Genomic DNA, 6000 nt, shown 5'->3' with positions numbered 1-6000 from the left:
AATGCTGTTTTATGGACTTAAGCGTCAGACATGACTCAACAACAACTCCTCACTTCGTATTCTGACTATACTTAGTGCGAGCAAGAAGCTCTTCTCGCGCTGATTTGTTTTTCACTCTCGCAAAGGGGCAGCGCACCATTAGAGAAAGGCTTAAAGGGAACTGGATCCTAAACAGTCTCTTAACTATAAGACTAATCAAATAATAAAAATAACATTAATACTTTGTAGGATTTGACCGGAGCGTAATTATTTTATAAACAACCTAAATTGTTTAAAAAACAGTTTACTCAGTTTGGTCATGTGACACTGACAAGCTGAGCTGTGATTGGTTACTACTTGTGCCCTTAGCAACTGTGATGTCATTTTCAGACGACGGTGAAAGGCAAAACGGTGGTATCCCAATGTATTTATTATTGATTGATTATATGTAATTAATAAAGCTTTAAACGGAATATGTGATATTCTTGTACTGTTTGTTAATTGACTCAATAAAGTTTATTAAAAATAAATTAAAAATCGCGGCCCGCTGCGATGGATATAAACGGATGGATTCTATGATTTATTCATATTGCACAAACGCAATAATAATAATTTTGTGTTTAGACTAGTGGGCGTGCATACAACTTATTTCAAAGAATATTTTTGGGTTGACCTTTCCATTTGAGAAAAAATGCGAAATATAGTTTTTTTTTTTTTAAGTCCATCCATCCATTTTCAAAAATGCTTGTCATTTAAATAAAATCAAATTGATTCATAACTGTATGTTCTTAGTACTCAGACGGGCGGTGAAGGTGGTCAAATGTAATTCAGTACAAGTGTGTGCATGCCCGCTCGCTTTCACAAGTACGGGCGCACATGTGACACACGTCTGAGAGGAGATAGAAATAGATCACGCCCAAGCCTGTCATTGCAGGAGCGAGTCATAATTAGAGAGGCAATGGAGACGCGAGGTGTGAAAGACAGGAGAATAGAACCAGCGGAAGGAGTCGAGAAAAATAAAATCCAAGGTTGAGGAGGGAGAAGGTGATGGAGCGTGTGGGAGGACAGTGGAGAGAAATGGAATCAAAATGGGGGAGAGAACAGGTTGCATGATGTCCTCTTGGTGGGCGGTCCAAGCAAGGATTCGAAAAGAGCCACTTGGGAAAGATAGGAGTGTATATTTTTGAAAAGTTTTTTTTTTTTCACCCCACTTGTTTCATCATGTGTAAATGAAAGCATCCGTTGTCTAAGATCACGTCGATGAATTAGATTTGTCGGTGAATGCCCACAAAAACTTGTGAGTCTACTCCCCCGATCCAGTCGTTGTACCAATACTGACCTGTGAGAGGCAGCATAGAGCACCCACACTGACAGAAAATACAGTGAAGAAAAGGAGTTACAGGACAGCGAGGCGAGATAATAATTGTTGGCAAATTAAACCATTCTGAACTCTGTCGATGTTTGGATTGCAGTTCAATATTAAAAATTGTACGAAATAGCCAATCAGACGGCAGATCAAGCATAGTACTAGAATTTCAAAAGGTATCTGCAAATTTTGGGTTTGACAGCTATATTTGAGCGCAGACACCCCTATTAAGGCAGGGGCATAGCTAGGACATGAAAAGTTTTCTCCTAGTTGTGCTGTGCCCAGGAGGGTGGCCAGAGAGTAACCAGGGGTGACTATAACCACCACATAGCTCCGCCGCTGCATATATGGGTCGGAGGAAATGAGAGGGCGTATAAATTGGCAAACCTTGACAATTTCCACATACAGATTTATGTGCCAGTCAGACAGAGCGAAACGGTATCATGAAACAGAAATTGATGATAAAATGGCAAAAGTTGCGGGACAACCCGAGGAAATGACAGTGGTTCTACAGATTTATGCGGCAAATTGGAAAGATGACATAAGAAGAGACAGAAAACAAATAATATCAACAATTTGGTTTGGACACATTGGCTTCAGCAGCGCACTTCGAAATAGAAAAGCGTATTTCCAAAAAATGTCGTTGCGAACAAGAATAATATAAAACATACAATAACATAGAGTACATGTTACACTTTCAAAAATATGCTCTGGAAAGAAGACGCATAATAGGTCTTTTTCAAAAATAAAAAAATGCGATATAAAGGTGACAGATTTGGTTAGTATAAAATTAGGCCATTTTATTACAGTATTGTTGATATTCTTATTATTATTATGACAATTATCATTATTATTAGATATAATTAGGCTGAGAAAATAATTTCTAAATATATTTTGGAGTGACAAATAAAATATTGGAGGGCCTTAACTGGGGCTACACAGATTTCTGAGGAGACTGCAGCGCCCCCTAGCCACGGATTAGCGCCTTCCCTGGCTTTGAAGTCATCGCTTGGAAAGCATTCATTCATCAAAATTAAAGAGGAATCTTTGTCATGTCGATCTCAACGCTTGAGGACATCATTTCATGACCAAGTGATAAGTTCTACGGCACTTTAAAGAGCAACAATCGCTTGAATATCCAAACTAACTCAAAATGGCTACGTTATCTGAAAACTGTAGCTTTGAACTCAATATTGGAGAAATCAAGTGTTCCTACAGTCCTTAGAAGAAAAAAAAAACACTGCAGCCAAGTAAGCTTCTTTTTTTTCCCCCCTGATTTGTTTCGTTGGGCTCAACGTTCTCGTCCAAATGTCTGCAGAGGATGTGCCAAGCTGTCCCTCGGCTCACTGCCAGCGTACCTCTGCAAACTGTCGTCAGTCCAATAGAAATAAAAATAAATAGTCTCTGCGTCTGCGGATATCTATTGCTTTCTGCTAACGTGTCTATCTCCTTTGCGCTACTCTGTCAACCTTTCTACTTAACCTCTTCCTCCTCCAACACTGGGCACACACACACACACCCCCACATATATATATTATAAGTGCGCTTAACATGCACAATACAAAGCCACGCTTAACAGACGTGTTTTGACGATTTGTATTTCATTCCACATTCACATCACTGAAAGAAAAGAAAACACCATAGGAGAAGCAAGAAGATGCCACAACTCTTGAATGATTCATAATGCGATGCATTTAAAGTCCAGACACTGAAATAAGCAGACGACTAGAAATGAGAGAAACAAGGATGGGATGAGACACACACACACGCGCACACGCACACGCACGCGCACTTTCTCTCTGTCTTTACAAACCTGGCCAAACCAGAGTCCACTTTTCAGCCTGCAGACAGATAATCAATGAGGAGAACAGCAGAAAATATGATAACATGAGCGAACACAAAGAGAGAGCACATGCTGCTTCTGGACACCACACGAAAACACAAAAATACACACACTGGTACACAAACACGGAATTTAAAGGTCATCAGCAAGTGTGACTGGCTGCCAATCAATAGAAGAAAGAAGCTAAACAATGTAACGACTATTTGGGAATTTGGAGTATTTTGTTCCGTGAAACCCTGAATGTTGTTGTTGTTTCGGCTGACCTACAAATGTCATCAACAACCCAAATAATATCAGCGCGTTTAATTTTCTTTCTCCACAGCGGAAAGAAACATTTGTCAAAAATGAATTAAGCACATGTCGTCTGTACAAAATAAGACTGCCCATTTTTGCCTGAAAGGAACGTCATTTTTCATGTTTGTACCAGATTTTGTTGACATGTTCAAAACTGCTTTTTCTTTCTTTTTTTCTTTTTTTTTTAGCAGTATTAACTTTTTAACCGCATGTGACAAAAGAACTGGAGAAGTGTTGACAATGTGTTTCCTCACAAGTCTTTATTTTTAACGCAGAGGATAATTGGACAACTTGTTGCTAGGTTTTTTTAATTAAAAAAAAAAAAAGGTGAGGACTAGGAAAAACACAAACTAATGAAATTAAAATGAACTCGAACCTTGAACCCCAATAGAAAAATGCTTAGAATTATTTTGAAACATTACATATACATCACCACAAACGATTATCTTAAAGCACTTAAAATAATTTCAAACTAATTTTATTAAACTAAAATCTTGAAAAATAAATAAATGCCTTACTGCTTAATTATGAAAAAAATAGTGTGAGGATGTGCATGTGACCCCCTAATTGGCCACATGTGTGGATGTGAGTGTGAAAGGTTGCTTGTAGACTTCCTGCCAACCAATCCTGCTTCTAAAATGAAAATGAAGCTTTTGGATTATCAGTATCATTCAAGTGAACCAAAATAAAAAAAAAATTAAAAAAACATTTTTACTTATTTATTTATTTATTTTTTTACAATTTCACCAACCAGTCCTCAGTGTTCAGGATGTTGCCAAGGTTACTTGCGCGAGGATCAATTGAAGCGCCTGAGCTAGATTGTTACGTTAAAATTAGGCTAAAAAGATGAGTGGCTCTCCTAACTAAAAGTGCGAGATGTTCCCAGGTCAGGTTTATAATATCCATCCTTCCATTACCTGAGCCGCTTCTCCTCACGAAGGACGTCGGAGCGCTGGAGCCTATCCCAGTAATCTTTGGGCAGTAGACGGGTTACACCCTGGACTGATTTCCAGCCAATCACAGGGCAAACAAAGTCGGACAACCATCCGCGCTTACAAACACGTAAGGTCAATTCAGAGTGTCCAATCAATGTACGAGGAAACCAGAGTACCTGGAGAAAACCCACACAGGCACCGGGAGAATATACAAACTCCACAGCGAAAGGCCAATTCGTTTGTAGAACAGGTTGTTTTTATTTATTTTTATTTTTTTTTAATATTTCATTATATTTTTATTTTATTATTTTTTTTAATATTTCATTATATTTTTATTTATTTATTTATTTTAATTTTTTTCTATTATTTTTTTTGTTTTTAAGACGAAGTATTTGTTGAGCGCAAGATAAAATAAAAAGTCATTATGTATGCAGTAATTAAGTACATTTCAATTAGCCAACGACTTTTTGATTTCTTTTATGTATGGCTATAAAGCAATACTGAAATAAATACATTTAAAATCAACCATGGGAGATCATGTGTGATATAAATAATAATAAAAATAAGACAAAAACATATTATATTTTATATATTATAGTTAGTTTTATAAACGTAAGATTAGTTTTTGTTTTTTGTTTTTTTTACAAGCATTTTATTTCATTTTGTCCACAAAAATATGTTGGGCAATTGTAGTTTATTTCATTGGTTTTTATTAACTGTAATAACAAGGTAGCCTTACACAGATATGTTTTAAGTATATAGTGGAGAATATTTGGAGGTGTCTGATCATTTATTGGCACCCAGGGATTGCATCATTGTGGTTGTGGAAGAAGTGTGAACAAGTGCAGTTATAGACTTGCTTGGGGAATTAGTGTCGTATTTAATTTTGCACACAACACATTGACAGGCTCCATTTACGAGGAAAAAGTTAGTGCGCTTTTCTTCTACCTCTGCTGAAAATCCCCTTGCCACTTTTATTGGGGGCATGTGTCACCAATGTTGGTGGCACAAAGTCATGCTGTTATCGGTGTATTTACTACATCACAGTAACTCACACACACACACACACACGGATACACGCGGAAACGAGGTAGTCTCTAGGGAAAGTCACGTCTGTCTGCTTCATAATCTGTCTCCATTAGGCACAAGTGAAAGGTTCTGATTAATGGGCACACTGGCAATAAACATGCACGCAACACGACCGCAAACACAAACGAAAAAATATACTGACAGGAGCTCTTCTTAGCCCGTAAAAACAACATTGCAGTCATGATGATGCATAATTGTTGTGATGCTCGCAAATGAAGATGCAGAACATTTCATTTTGACCTCTTGAATACTTTTCACATTCATTAAATATACATTTTGATGAATTTTGAATGATAAATTAATATAATAATAGCATGGAGTTTAATTTATTCTGTGTCTTATTATTTTAATTATTGTGTTTTATATCTGATGGTTAGTATCAAATGCATTGTGGTTTTCCACAAATGCATCCATGACATAACATATTATTAAAGTAATACCGCTCAGAGCGTCCATCAAAACTGAGCATTAATATCGATGTAAAGCCATTTTTT

Source organism: Idiotropiscis lumnitzeri, chromosome 8 (genome assembly GCF_059441095.1).
Source record: "Idiotropiscis lumnitzeri isolate Australia: NSW breed Sydney's pygmy pipehorse chromosome 8, RoL_Ilum_1.0, whole genome shotgun sequence".
In the NCBI taxonomy this organism is placed as follows: domain Eukaryota; kingdom Metazoa; phylum Chordata; class Actinopteri; order Syngnathiformes; family Syngnathidae; genus Idiotropiscis; species Idiotropiscis lumnitzeri.
This window is presented reverse-complemented; position numbering follows the sequence as displayed.